We start from the raw sequence: 16,244 nt of genomic DNA, 5'->3' as shown, positions 1-16,244 counted from the left end.
AGGATGAAATAGAAAAGAAGAAAAAGAAAAACAAGCAAACAAACAAACAAAAAACAAACAAACAAAAAACCAACTAAAACTTGGGATAGGCAGCATGACAGAGAGGAATTTAAAAAGAACAGGGACAGCAAACAGGACACAAGGATCCTATGAGAAACAATGCCACATCAGCGCACCACAGAGCCACAGAGAGTAAAAAAGGAACACGAGTGGGCATGGAGAAGGATGGAGAAAAAGAGTGCCAAACACATGGAAAGGACAAATGGATACAGTACCAAAGAGGGAAACAAGGAACCAGAGAGGAAACAACCACAGCACCTGCCTGTGAGGGGAAGACGGGCGAGGTGCTGCACAGGCTGGAAGGACGGAGGCTCACCGAGAGAAGGGTACGATAAGTGCGAAGGACTGGGTGGCGACTGCAGACAGGTACGGACAAAAGGATGATGAGAGGGACAAAGAAATAGAGTCACAGTGCAGCACAAAGGGAAGAAAAGAGGAAGGAAGAAGGAAAGATAAAGGTATGGGCAGGGAGGGAGGGAGCCAAAAAGCAGGACAGACCAGGGAGAACGACTGAGCAACATTTATTAAATAAATATTGAGAGTTTATTCCTTAAAAGAAAAAGAAGAATGAGAGAGTAAAGTAGTGAAAGGGAATGGGAGGGGGAGCACACAGGACAAGAAAGGAACACAAGATGCACCTATATATGCCAGTCTGGCTTGACCTTTGCATGCGTTGCTATCATTGCCTAAGAGGTGATGAATAGGCATTTTTTTTATAACATCCAGGGATTACATCCACTTTCTGAAAGCATCCAGACACAAATACTAATCTCTGAGTATGACTCCCACAGCAGAGAAGCCTGATTATAAAAGCCTATTATATTTGACGAGGATACTCAACCCATTTCCTTGACAGTCAAACACCAGTAAGCAAGGCCTTCTGTACCTAAAAGGAGCCTACATGAAAGATTAGGAGGGACTGTAAGGGCCTGGAGAGACAGTGACCCACAAAGACTGTGCTGTACCTAGGCCCATCTATGTTCCTGGCACTTTTCCTGCATTTAGATTTTCTGTTCAGAAGTTACCATGTGGCCAAATCTCTGAGTCTGGCAAAACAGTGTTTAGTGCTGAACTGATGTGACAGTCACTCAGAATCGCCCAGAGCATGAGCCAGCTTACAACCCTGGTGAAACTCAAGTGACACCAGCTGATGCATATGCTCCAGCTAACACACTGTGGCTGGGCTGTAGGTTTGCCTAGGTCAGGAGCAAATAGTCAGAGCTTATCTTCTCCTGGTTTGAGGCCTGGTTTGGCAATACCACAACCCTCTGGTAAAGGGTCAGTGCCCCAGGGAAGATTGTCCTGAGCCCCAGCTTCTGTGTTAGCAGCGGTGGGCAGGTGGAACTCACCTATTTCCGGATTCCAATCCCTTTGTTTGTCATTCCTGCTTGTTTCTAGGCACTGAAAGTTCATTTCAGCTATTCTGAGAGAGCACTAATTGGTCCATGGATTTAAGGAAGCAGCCAGTCTTTGGGAGTGTGTGTTGCCATTCGAGCCTTGTCCAGCACGGGGGCACAGGGGGAGAGGAGTAGGACAGGGAGTTTTTACCAGGCCTGTGCTCATGGGCTGCAGTGGACACCTGAGCTGGTGGAAATGGAAATGGGATAGTGTGAAATACAAAGTTATGTTTCGTGTCAGGGAAGTGAAGAAAATCTGGGTAGTTGTAGTTGTGGAACACGGCCATGGGACAGTTATAAACATGAGTTCTAACAAACAACCAAGGAAAGCATGGAAGGAGTTTTTGAATAAATCTTTTGCTTGCAATTACCTATTATAAATCTCAAGCTATTCTGTAATAAGTGTCTTTTAATTAAAACTTTAGAAGCTTGCTTTATATTAAAGAATTTTAAACTGTAGTTTTAGAATGTAAAAAGGCTTTTTAGACAAAAGAAGGAAGTAAGAATGGTCTCTGGCCTTCTCACAGAAGGCTGGAAAACATTCTGGATACGAAAGAAGGATTTCAGCTTGCTGATTTATGGTTCTTCAAAAGGGAAACTGGACATCACTATCGAAGGTTGACAGACCTGGAAAATAGAAACTGGACCCCACATCTGGAAGCTGGACCCCACCACCTGGGATGCATATCCTGGATGTATATCCTGGAATATTGAAATCTGAAATAGATCACAACAGAGTATAGAATTTGAACAGGAACCAAACATTACCACCATAGATTTATGATTGTTAGGAACTGAATAGTGACGTTAAAAATTAGAAATGGAAACTGCTAAGAAAAGCTCATGAATCTGTATGAATACAGCCAATAAAATACCAGCAAGTCCAGCAAATCAGTGTGCAGTGGGAAGAGAAAACCCCTACCACTGTACCCAGTGCTGCATTTGCTCATACTTTACCGTGCTAATTATTCATTTATTAAATTGAATTGCTGCTTGACATATTGGCCTTGTCAAGCATTTCATTTCTAACAATTGAGGGAAAAACAACTTGATGGGACACAGCTCTGGCACCACATCTCCTCTTGCTCCTGCAGTCATGGAAAGCCACAGGTAGAAGTACCTCAGACCGTGCATCCCTGAACACCGGGACAGCTGGAGTTTTACCCAGATCACAGCGTCCTGCCCAACTGCTCAGACACAAGCACAAGCCAATCACTTTGCCCAGCACTATCCCTCATTTTCCTCCCATTGCTCCCAAATCCTCCCAAACCCCACCCATGTCTGTGCTGGGGCCAGTGCCTGCCCCAGGGCCAGTGCCTGCCCCAAGCCCAGTCAGAGTCTGTCACCCAGCCCTGCACCAGCTGCCACCCCCGAGAGAGCTGGAATACACTGAGGGCTCAGCTCCCCAGGCTCTCGAACTCCCAAACCAGTCCTTAGATGCACAAATAACACCCAACCTCCCCGTCACAGCAAACAGCAGCACTTCATCATCCCCAAGGAACTCCAGCATTCACCTCTTCACCTTTTCCAGCAGACACGGGTAGGACTGGGCTGTCAGAAATGGCATTCCCATGGCAGTTAATCCCAGCAGAAAGGAAAAAAGAAACCCTGCATCCCTCTCACCCCACACAGTGGGTAGGACCAGGGGCTCTCCAGTGCAGAACCCCAGGGCCAGAGCCTCTTGGCTTTGGCTGCTCATACACCAAAGCTTCTGGCATCACTGGGCCCACTTAAATGTTTTTTTCTGTCCTGGAGAAGGAAAAAAAAAAAAAAAAAGAAAAAAGAAAAGAAAAGGAAAAAAAAAAAAAGTAACCCACTGTGGAAGTCAAAGGATCCCAGCTTTCACACCTCCCTTTTGACTGCTAACTACAGTTTCTGGTATAGAAACCACTTAACTGCACATCCCTGAGCTGCAACCCGAAGCTGCTCACAAGCAGGCTAAGGCAAGCAGTGCACACAGCACCAAGAAGCAGCACTGGGCTTTGGGGAACACAACTTTATCAAGTTCTGAAGGGGATGTCATTTGGGAACAATCCTTGCTGACTGGAGGCAATTCAGGCCGCAGGAGCAATAGGAGACCACGAATGCCTGGAGGCAGCAGCGCCACAACTGCGTGATTTGCGCTTTGGCCACCGTGGCCCCACAAGGGCAGGACAAGCCTGAGGCGGTGGCGCCCGGGGAGCGGTGAGGTCCTGGCCGCGGACCGGGACCTTTCAGCCGGAGGCGGTGCCACCCACCCCTCCCGAGGCACTGCGCGTGCGCAGCTGCGGCCGCTCCCTGAGCAGCGCAGCTTTTCCGGAATAACGTCATCCGGGCACTGCGCACGTGCAGCCTCGCGCCGGGCGCTGCAGCCCCGCCTGTCCGCCAGCAGGGGGAGGCAGCGAGCAGCCCCACAAGCAGCTTTCCCCCTTGCTGCGCACGCGCAGCTTCCCACCGTACTGCGCGTGTGCCGCTCTCCAAGTCGTTGCGTAGTGCTTTGCTTTTTTGAGTCCTGTCGCTTATGTGCACGCATTTTTGCTGGGTTTATGTTTGAGGAGCTTTGTTGCTTTTTAATGGCGTATGCACGGCGCTGCAGAGTTGTGTGCACGGGTGGTATCCTTATTTGCAGTGCTAACTAGCAGAAGAGCCCAGCCCATGCTTGGGTTTGGGAGGAGTGCAGCAATGCACAAGATGGAGATTCTAAACAAGGCAGGTCGATGCTGTGCCACCTGGCAGATGAGTGTGGCACAGAACAAAAGACTACTACACACACAGTAGCAGAAGTCAGAATTGTGACGGGAAAAAATCCTCTCCTCCTCACCTCCCACACAGCAGCCCGGGATGGACACTTGGAGCACATCCAGCAGAGCACTAAGACCTCTGCAGGAGCCATAGCCCTAAAGACTCACGATGGAACTGAACACCGTTGCATCTTTGTCAGCCTCACAGCTCTTAACTGGCCCCAGGACAGGATGAGGCACTCAGTTCTGCAGCTTGTTCCCATTCACACCTGCATCTGTCATCAGTGGCCTCATTAAGGAGATCTGGGCCCACCACTGACGATCAGGTATGCCTGAACTGCTAGAACAAGCCAGAGTTACTCCTTATGTCTTGAAGCCCAGTGAACAAACAGGGCGCATGCATGTGTGGAGAAGACAAAAAGCATATTTGCACAGCTACCTGCATAGATACACATGCCGTGTGCTGAGAAAAATCCACTTGGATGTACCCACAAGAGCTTGCACAGATAGGTGACAGAGATCTCACAGCACAGCTACACAGAGGACAACTAATCTGGCTGGTCCCAGGCTCTACCCGTCTATAGCTGTAGGGCATCAGGGTTGCAAGACAGCTCTCCTCTGAGAAGGCAGCTTGGTGGGTTTGGTGGCAGCTTTCTTCCCAACTGGTGCATTCAGACACTCTACTCCTCACCAGTTCCACTGTGGTATTCCCCCACATCATTCTTCCATTTGCACTGAAGCTCAACAAGGCTGTAGGACACCAAACGTGCGTATCATTTCAACCACATTTGTACATGGAGCTCCTTACCTTGCTTACCTTCGTGGAATGGTGTTTGTTACAAAGACTGAAGAAAAAAATTTTAAAATGTCCTTCAAGTCATCAATTTATTGGGGTATCAGAACCCATGCTTGTAACCCTAAATGTACTGAGTGCATATGAAATACTGACTGCTTCACTGTATGACATTTTATTAAGCTGTACCATCTAACTCAGCAAGGATTGAACATTTATTATAAATTTCAATTCACCTTCTTCAGAAATGAGTTAGAAACATCTTCACATATGCCTGAACTTTCACTTTTCAGATGAATGTCCCAGAGGTGTATTTCAATTAATTACTGAATAATACTTGTAAGTGTTGGCACCAAATGCCTAAAGTTACCAGAATAGGCATAGAAATACGCCATTTCCTTAGCATTTCATTTTCTCTCAAGTCTTACAGATGACAGGCCAACTCATGTCATGCTAGCAAAGTTAACTCTAAAAATCACTGAGTTCATTTCAGCTGGTAAGGCACATCCTTTCATCTGCACAAGTTAGTTTTACATACCATAACAATAAACTAAACTCAAGGCATTTCAACATGTTGCACTCTTTGCAGATACATTGTTACCATGGTAATTACAAAAGTAACACATATCTGTAGGAAATACAATTCTAGGACATGTATAAGAATTTATTGTACCACCAGTTATAGAAAGCATTTCAATCCAAAATGGTCAGAACAATCTTAAATATCTGGGTAAGAATTTATAAACATTAGTAACAATATACCACAGAATACAGCTTTCTATGTTTTCAAGTGTAAGTTCTGGTAGATATCCACATTTAAATAAAATGGACCAGTGAAGATGCATACCTCTTTTGTCTTTATTTATAAAGAAGTGACAGCACTAGAAAACACAAAGCAACCAGTGCTTTGAACAGTGAAAGTGGGATCTAAAAAAAGTCTGATTAAACTAAACAACCTTAGGTCTTTGTCAAGTTGCATATCTGCTAGGAATGCTGAAATGCAAGAGTTTACACCTGCAATATTCCATAATGGAACAGCCACACGATATCAAATATAATCTCAGATTTCCAAACTGGTACATAAAAAAGCCATCACCAAGTATTAAAAGACCACTAAAAGTTCTTATTGCTTTTTCAGTTAAATAATCTTCAAATGAGCCAAAACCCAAACAATCTCTACAGTATCTTGGTTATCTTCCCGTTCATTCATTAACAATGGAAGCCATCAGTTATATGATGCAGCAAAAGAGGCATTTAAGAACACCCAAACAAAATCTATTTAAGTACAGGGGCCTCCCCCACCCTCCCCCTGAAACCCACTATAACCACTTAGTGCCAGTACAGGAGCAAAACTCAGTAAGACAAAACCCGAAGTCTGACTATAGTAAGAAGAAAACACAAAGGGAGATAGAGCTTCCTTAAATATTCAGAATCTGATCTCTTCCAAAACAAAACACAACATCCTCATAATTTAAAAAGGGAGGTTGCTTTCTGTGTATCTAATCCTCACACATGCTGAGTAGTTCTCAAGTCCACTGAGCTCTGCTGTGCAGCAGTTGATTTTGAATTCAACAATGCTTCAAAAACTACAGTAATATTCAATGCACATTTTACTAAGGAGAGAAATAAAATAAATGCATGTTGATGTTGTTCTTGCCAGTTCAGCATTTCTGCAGCAATTCGTTTCTTGCAGTATGAAAGTTCTACCAGCATCAGTCTTCATTCAGAATCACCTTCAGAAGCTGTTGGAACAACACAGTGTATTCAGAAGCCTTGACAAAAATGTGTGAAATTATAGCACTTTAGGATGAGTAGAAGAAATAAAGGTGACTTTATATTATTAAATAGCGACTGTAATACCGAGCCAAACCTTATGTAATCACATAGCTTAATTCTTAAATGCATCTCATGTCGAAAAATACAGCATTTTCAAATCAAAACTCAACAGAACATACAAAATGCAGTGTCCCCCTACTCTTCGTCCTCAAAATAAGAGGAAGAAAACTTAATTACACCAGAGATTCAACTTTTATGTAGTGCTTAGAGTGGCTAATTCCAGCAGTAGTTAGATGAGGACATACTCAATATATGACAGCAGCACCCAACATAAGGGAAAGAAATTACTCACTCAGTTAACAATCTGGATCCTAAAATACCTTGAAAGATTCACCAGTCTAACCAAAGTCTTAAATTTATATCTGTATCTGTATCTGTATCTGTATCTGTATCTGTATCTGTATCTGTATCTATCTGTAATATCTCTATCTCTATCTCTATCTCTATCTCTATCTATCTATCTCTATCTCTATCTCTATCTCTATCTCTATCTCTATCTCTATCTCTATCTCTATCTCTATCTCTATCTCTATCTATCTCTATCTCTATCTCTATCTCTATCTCTATCTCTATCTCTATCGCTACGGCTATCGCTATCGTTATCTCTATCTCGTCTGTCTCTGTCTCTGTCTCTGTCTCTGTCGTCTCTGTCTCTATCTGTATCTGTTGCTTAATGCAACCTGGGCCTACTTGGAAGCAAACCCTCTTTCCATTCCTGTCCTTTCAGCATATGCAAGATGAACACAAAGCCCACAGTATGCACAGGATTTTGTCATTGCAAGGTGAGTTAAAAGACAAATACACACTTGTGAACTATGATAGAAAAGTCAGTACACACATCTACATTACGTTTGTAAAATGTTAGCTTGTCTGTAACAGGAATTTAGTGTGTCCTCTTAAGCGAGGTCTGCAGGCAAGGAAGTACTTATACTGGAGTAACTTGTTCCATCTCTGAACACAGAAAGAAGAAAAGTCTGACTCCTTACTTCTTCAGCTCTTAAAACAGAAATGTAACTGAAGCGCATCAATAATAAACCTAGAACTCCGTATTCCTCACCTGCAAGTTAAAGGTTAAATCAAATACAGATTGAATTAAGGAATAAAATGACATTCATTCATTTTTCCTCTAGTAAGGATGCACATAATTTAGGAATGAATTCAGAACTCGGGTCCATCTTTGTCTGCTCTGATTGCAGAAATAATCACCTTGAACCAGAACTCCCTCTTACACACATACACACATACACACACACACACACACACACACACACACACATATACATACACACAAACACTCCCATTCTTTATAGTATTCCAAATGCATCCTGTGTACTGAAAACCCATATACAGTTGACAGACACTCACGTGCACACTAGGAAAAAAAAGGTAGACCAGCTAGCCTTCTACTGCCTATTCAGCATGCCCAGAAATAGATCTAGGGTATATTTACCAGAATATATTTAGATGTGTCAGCATATAGTTTTGCATTTAAACACACTAAAAAGAGCCATTAGATGAAAAGTAGGCTACTTCTTTGCCAAAATTGGCAATCTTTAGCCTTCGTTTATGAGGTCTGATAGGTCTGGTCAAGGAACCCACACAACCAAATTGCATGTGAATGGAAAAAACAAAGGGGAACAGAGGGCAAGAAAAAGAAAGGGAAGAAAAATGGCAATACAAGTGTCTAATTTAAATGCAGTGAAATTCAGTTCTCAATGTTTCTTTTCTACTAAGACTCTTGTAAAAGGCAACAACCTGAAGGTCACCACTTATTCTGTAATTATGAATTACCAGAACTACAATAACCAAACTGTAACTAGTAAGGAATTTTGTTATCAATTGCAGATAACACTTCTGTGGTCTAAACAACTCTGTGTTTTTGGGGAATTAATCATGGAGAATTAAAATCGGATCTCCCTCAGAATAATTCTACTGATGATGAAAAAAGCACTGCTGAGTAAGGTTTTCAGTAATTATGTTCAGTATTATAAATCTTGGCAAGGAGGATTGTACTCATTAGCGTTGAGTTGATCTAATGGGAGGGGAGAAAAAGGGGAAGCACCTACTTTCAATATCTCCTGTATGAGTCTGAAAAGTTCCTGCAAGGTTAATAAACTAGAAACAAGGCAGAGAGAAAGTTGTTTAAAAGTTGCAAAGTTACCTGCAGAAATTTGCAACAAGTTAGCAAAGTGTTCTTCAACTTTAACATCCCAAAACCTCATGACAGATCTTCATTATCCTAACCCATTTTCCCAACTTACAAAAACCAATGCAAAATTTAATATAAATCCCCATACATTAGACTTCAAATTGCTATGGCGCAGTTATTTCAGCTGTCAAATGTTTTTGGTAGCAGCTTGTGACATCATGTTCTACAATCTGTAAAACACATCAATTTTGAAAGCAGCAAACATAAACAAGTGTCAGGTTAATGAAAACCATTCTTAAAAACGGTAATGCAGAAAACATAATCATGGTAAGGACTTGCATTAGTTAAATCCATCCATTTAATTCACAACTAATATGACAAAACAGAGCCCTCTGACTGAATGTGGTTCACGAAAAATGCGTAAATACACCTAAAGTTTTTGTTTACAATTAAAATCTTAAGACCAGGATTACTATTAGGCTATGGTGGTGGTTTAATGTCAGAAGCTTGTGGTATCAAAACCCAAAGCCAAAACTCTAGGAGTAAAAAGTCTCAACCAAGTGGTTTTCTTTTGTTGCTGCCAGTCTGCATCACTGCTCCAGTTAAAAGTCCAGATCTTGAGACACAGCAGATAAAATGAGTTTCCACAGCTTACTCATATGTGTGGTACCAAACACCAGCATTGGTGCTCTCACTGGTTCATCACTGTGATGCTCTCACAGCATCACAACACAAAGGTATGTAATGCCTGCTCTGATGGGAAACCAGCAAAAACATCTTCAATACACTCAAGCTAATAACCTGTGCTGGATGCTGGCTATGACTAGATCATGTGTCTTTTATATGTCTACACTTGTAGCACAGAGACTGGACCGTGGAATATAAGCCCTACATTAGATGTGTACAGAAAAGAGGAGTACTGTTCTAATACATTAACAGATCAGATAGACCGCAGTCCTGTCTCTTCCCCAAAGACCTAGTACCTAGCATTCAACCATTCCCATACGCATTGAATAAGCTTAATACTATCACTTCTTTGTGTGTAAGCTAAAAACCTAAAAATAATCAGCTTTTCAGGAGCTCAGTTGACTAAGAGCACTGATTAATTACCTAGTATCAAATAAGCATGCAGAATACTGGATTTATGAGTGAATCACTATGCAGAAAGAACTCTGTATGCTGACCTCTTACTGGTTAAAGGTGTACTTACTACATTTCTAAGCCAGTCCTTTCAAATGACAAGAAAGGAGTCAAATGCAACTAATAAGAGTTTAGACTTATGCCTGAGAAATCATACTACAGCTATAGGCTGTAGCAGAATGTTAATATTCAAGTACACGTTTAGGTGTGCTCCGGCAGACAAGCACTGCAAGTTCTAGACCTTTGCAATATAGACTTGCATAATGAGAAAAATTAAACAAATCAGGTAGTCACACATTCCTAACTGCATGTTTACACAGAGAGATGTTAACCTTCCAGTTTTGCACAAACACGCGCTGACATCCTGCTCCAGAGACTGCCTTCTGCTGCACACCTCCTGGCCATCCATGTCCACAGGGCGAACTGCACAGCCTGGCTGGGCTGCTCCTGGGAGGAACCAGGACCCTAAAGTCAGGACAAGGGGTGGGAAAGTCAGGTCTCAAGAGACTCCGCTCTGCACACCCCTGCAGTGAGCGGGCTACGTCAAGACCCTGCCCAGAGCCCACACCTCCACCTCAGGCAGCCACAGCCATAGCAAGCAGGAGTGACTTTGCTTGCCTGATTAGTGTCCCTGACCCTTATCTGTCCCTTCATAGGGAAAGGGGCCCTGCACTCTGCCATGCTTCTCTCAGGCACTGCACATGCACTTGGCACTGTCACAACCCATCAGCAGGGGACATGATGTTTATTATAAATTCTCATCAGGCTGAACAAAGACAGAAGACACGTCAAGGAATCCTTATGCTTTTATTGTACAGTAACCAAAACACTGCCAACCAGTTCACTGCTTAGACTCAAAAGATGTAGCTAACAAACTCTTGAATTTGTGCAATTTACTTCAACTCCCACAACAAACTCCACAAAGATGCTGGCTCAAAAGCCACACCACTAATACCCAAAGGTGCTGACTAACAAGCCACAACACACCATTAAGCAAAGGTACGGTCTCACAAACCAAACACGCTTGCACAAGCTCCCCACTTGAACAGAGTTCAGTACAGCATAGAATATGATAGCTGTGCTTTGCTCAAGCAAAGCATGGGAACAAAACAAAGAATTTCATCAGTCCTTAGATCCTATGGTGCTCCTGCTGTGTGAATAGAAGCTGGGATTGCAAGATGAAGGAAGTGAAAGCGAAAGAGAAAAGAAAGAGACAAGAGGAGCAAGCAGGCCTGAAACACTCCCTTTTATAGTTAACATGGTGCACGCCTCTTAGGCAAACTAGATTTTTCATGTGATTCTCACATGCCCAGCCAGCCCTTTGAGCCCTCCAGGGAGTGAGTTGGGTGGAGGGACGGGACTGACCATGAGTCTCAAGTGGGAGCAGGAAGTTGGCTTAAAACACACTGCCCCACCTCTGCAGGACCTTCTCCTCTGATAACCTTTACTGCAGCAATACTCAGAATGTTTGAAACAAAATATGCTTATGTCTGGTCCTCTACAGCCATAAATCAAGGAGGACAGTATGGTTCCCTCCTTGAAATCAAGTTCCTGGGCATGGTGAGGCAAATTGAGACCTGAGTCCTCTTTTTTTTCCCTCTATCATACAAGATTTCTTTAGGATTAAGGCAGCCTCCTCTGTCTTCTACTTGTCAGTCTGAATACAGCACATGCAACTTAATTGCATAAACCATGAAGTTTAAGAAATGCATTACTATGAATTGAGTTACATTTTTTCCCCAAATCTTAATAGTATGCACAGAAAGCCAAGAACTGAAAATACAGAACAGCATATGGTTTAAGCACAGTTCCTCTTCTGTGCAATATTTTAACCAAATCTAGCATTTTTAAGTTGTATCAAATACTTTAACCATATCTTGCACAATAAGCAAATGACAGTGGTCAGTATTTAAAAGAAAAGCAAGAACAGTTGCATGCTTTTCAAGGCAAAAGGAGAATCTTTTCCCGACAAAAAAATCACACAACAACATAGCAAGAAGGATTACAAAGATAATTCATCTCCATTAACAGTGCTTTCTCCATCCATTCTTAAACATAGTTGCACTCAAATCTTTGGTGATTGAAATGAGATTTATGAGGATAGATTGACAGCCCAGCATGAAAATCTTGCATGGACTTCAACACAAATGAAGCTTTGACAACCCATGGTCATCTGAACCCAGCCAATGGAATCTGTCAACATTTCACACCAAATCCAATACACAAGGAATAAAGTTGAAGAAAAGAGTCAAATTCCAAATTTCTCAAAGCACACGTTTCAATTCTTACAAGGTGCGATGGCTGGGGAAGTTCTGGAGTGGTCAAATGTGCTGTCCAGTTTTGGATCACCTCCTTTGCCTCCACACGAATGGACAGAAGTTACTCCTCTGTATGGATTACATTTTATATTGTGTATGTAACTACAAAGTGGCTTGAAAACCCTTTTTTCCACAATTCTTACAGGTCTGCAGGCAGAACAGTTATTGATACAGGTAAAGACTCAGTCCTCAGTAAAAGTACGATTTAAAAAGTGACTATGTCTCTGCACGTCAGTTTTCAGATCTATAGCTTGACTGAGCAAATGAACACTTAGGAAAATCAAAGAAGAATTTTCAGACGTTTAAAAATTTATTTAGAGATGGGTAAGAGGCATACTTATTTCTTGTTATTTCAGCCATTAGCACAAGAAAGATAATGTTATCTAAGTACTGAGGGTTTTTAGAATCATCCTAAAAGCAAGTGCAATGTAAGACGTGCTGCATATAGACCCACCAATAATTGTTTCAGCTAATTCCATTCCTTTACTGGAAAATGAGAAGTACCTCTATTAAGGAAACAAGGAACAGAAAAATCTAATTGAAGCAAAGTGGGATGTAAAGTATTGTGCAGCATTAGTAGCTGTATGCCAGTCCAAGTGAAACTACTGATTGTAACTCCCTCTTACATATTGCATTTCAACGGGCTCCTAGCGAGGTCTTGCTATAAAGACGCTCAGCTAGTGCCCTTCTTATTTTCCACAAGTCTTTCAGGGCAGGTTTCAAAAAATACTACCAAATATCCATACCTAAGGAAGCACTCTAACATGTCTTCAGACTTCTCTCTCAAATAATTCTTTTGCTTTCTTATTCTCCTAGTCTCAAGCACTGAAGCCTTTTAAAAATTTATCTCACTGTCTCTGATTTTCAGCCAAATCATCTGTACAAATATTGAGAGCCTGCCTGGTCAAACGGGATAAAGGTTTGTTGTTTTACAGGAGGTTTACTCCTATAAATAGGGTAATTGAATAAACAGTACTTAGCTTTAGAGAACCTGGGATGGTCAGTAACCTTGTTGCTACAAAGGAGAGAAACAAAGCTGTAGAAATTGGACTAATTACTCCTCTTATATCCCAGTACACTTCAGAACACTGCATGATGGAAGGCAAAAAATACAAGTTTCTGTCCCACTAAGTTCACCAGCATACAGCCAAAGGTCTAAGTATCAATGAATATGCGTAGAGAGACAACAAAAGGGTGAGAAACGCACTTGCATCAGAAAGTGATACCAAGACCTGTTGCAAAAGCTACATGGCTCTGGAAATGTTTCTGCCTCTACAATGTGCAGAGTAAGACATTCCCATATTAGGGGTTATGAAGATCAGCATTTCTGGCCTGCTTCCTTATATGGCAAGGAATTGTAAGGCTTTGAAGATAAATGTAAAATATAATAGCTCTTAAATCAGTAAAACTTATGTCATTGGTCTTTTCAGTGTTGTGGATGCAGTATGCATTCCAGTTTTTCTCATTCATGTTCTCATCTCTCAAAAATTAATCATTAGATTTGTGGATAATCATAGAATGGCTTGAGTAGAAGGGATCTGAAAGATCATCTGGTTTCAACCCCTGCCTCATTCCACCATGGGGAGATATGTCAACCATTAGAACAGGTTCCTTAGGGGCCCATCCAGCCTGGCCTGGATCTTTTACGGGGCTGGGGCAAGAGGTATTATGCTGCATCAAAACAGTAGCTGGGAAAAAAAAAAAAAAAAAAAAAAAAAAAAAAAAAAAAAAAAAAAAAAAAAAAAAGGACAAGCTTTTAAAAACATTTACAGATTTTCACTGGGTCCAAAAATGATGTGACAGACCTAAATAAAATTAGCTGACCTATATACAACTTGAAGGCAATTGCTCAGAGTTTAGCTAGGTATATATCAGCTAGATCATCTCTGAAAGAAAAGAGTGTGAACAGTTTTGAAGTAAAAGAGAAGTTAGTAAGGGGATGATCCTGGAGACAGTGTTAAGGAAGAGAAAGAGGTAGTTTGCCTCATTAACAGAAAAGATAAGGAGAAGGTTTATTGTGATATGCCATAAAATGAGTAAGGCTACTACTCAGTCCTCAGTTTTATTTGAGACTAAAGAATGGCTCATGTCCAAAAGCTTGTCTACCTTCTACTAAATCAGCTGATCTAGTAAAGACCTGTGATTTCTGTTTCTTATGTCCTGATGTATTGTCCACGGTCACATTTCAATGTCACAGACATCATATTGAAGTAAGGGGAATTCCACAGCTTGCTTCCCTGTACACTGTAACTAAAACTCTCTTTGTACCAGCCATGATTAACTGTGAAGATACACTTGGACAAGGATGTAACGAGCAGTTACAAAACAAGAATTATAGAGATTTCCCTATCAGAGTTGTATAATATAAGCAGCTCATAAAAGACTAGATTAAAAATTGGAAGACTCCTACTTCAATATATAGTTTATGTTCCTGTCCATCTCTGTTTATCATCTTTATAGTTTAATGGCCACATTCTCCAGCATGACTCTGCAGTGCATAAGAGCAGTCTTACTGATTTTCTGACATCTCCCAATCCTTTCACCTTTCACCTATCAATATCAAATTGCTACTTCTGCTGCTGCTGCATTTCTTGTTCTTGTTTTACTAATAAATAGTAATTATCAGGAAAATGTAGTGCTCTTCCCTTCATTTCTATTACTTCAGAACAAAACAACAAAACTCTGTCATCTCTAATACTAGTAATCACAAAAGGGTGTCATTACAAGTTTCCATATAATACTTGAAGACTACCAGTGGCTCTACATATACCTAAGATGCTAGAAAGAAGAAAGACATTATTTTAAGTGAAGTTATAGACATTAAATGTGCCAGGGATGAAGAAGACAATGGAACCAAAACATTTTCTACTATGCTATTTGTAATTGTTACTAGCTACATAAAGAGAAGTTTACTCTTGCTGTATCTTTTTCTCAATTAAAACACATTTCCTCAACATATATTGACATAAATGATTCTGTGCTTTATCCAAATGGGCTTCTTGAACATAACCTTTATTGATGTTAATAACTTAATAACTACAAGCTGAATGCACTGGTCTCTCAGCTGGACCATTATACCCATTAAACCTTTAAATAAAACAATTTGGAACTTATGTACAAAGTGGGATGTTTGTAGTCTTTTTTTTTTTTTTTCTAAAGCAAGAATCACGCCACAAATAATTCTGTACTATAGCTTTTTTTAAAAGCTAAAAAAAAATTTAAAAGACAAATACTGGCTGAGAATTTCTACCTACAAAATTTTTATTTCTTTTATAATAGAGAATACAGGAATATAATCCAGAAACTTCATAGCAGTCACCCTTATGGGATCTAAAATATTCAGAACATCCCTTGATAATGGTTATTAGAATTAGAATTAGAATTAGAATTAGAATTAGAATTAGAATTAGAATTAGAATTAGAATTAGAATTAGAATTAGAATTAGAATATATGGGATCCCTTAAATAACAACAACAAAAAAGAAGCCTTAAACATTTCCTGAAACACTAAAACTTTCACTTTATGCAGGGCTTCTCCAGAAGATACTGGGGAATACAGAATGAGAAAGCTCTGTAGCCTTGATTTAGTGCTGACAAAATGTTAAAGTTAACTAGTGAGGTTCACTTCATACCTAAGATGTTATAGTCAGAAGCATTGCAGGGCTTCTAAAAATTTAAATAATCATGGAAAATATAAATTCAGACACAAAAATAGTACTGTAAAATTCTAAGGTTCAAAATGCACTCAAATCCACCTGCTTCATATCTTAAGTGTCACCCACAAGGGCTATATTGGTGTAAACTGCTATACCAAACTGATTTTCATAGGCA

General features: G+C 40.9%; 1 long non-coding RNA gene across 1 annotated transcript in view; it reads right to left on the bottom strand.

Moving 5' to 3' along the window:
• Positions 1-4,525: 4,525 nt before the first annotated feature.
• LOC134556234 (uncharacterized) overlaps positions 4,526-16,244 on the bottom strand; it is a 44,003-nt gene continuing 32,284 nt past the window's right edge. Inside the window, exon 4 of the long non-coding RNA XR_010081620.1 lies at positions 4,526-6,712. This is a non-coding gene — a long non-coding RNA (uncharacterized LOC134556234). The remainder of the gene's footprint in view (positions 6,713-16,244) is intronic.

This window comes from Prinia subflava, chromosome 11 (genome assembly GCF_021018805.1).
Source record: "Prinia subflava isolate CZ2003 ecotype Zambia chromosome 11, Cam_Psub_1.2, whole genome shotgun sequence".
Lineage (NCBI taxonomy): Eukaryota > Metazoa > Chordata > Aves > Passeriformes > Cisticolidae > Prinia > Prinia subflava.
The sequence above is the reverse complement of the archived record's forward strand: the minus strand, read 5'-3'. Positions and strand labels throughout refer to the sequence as shown.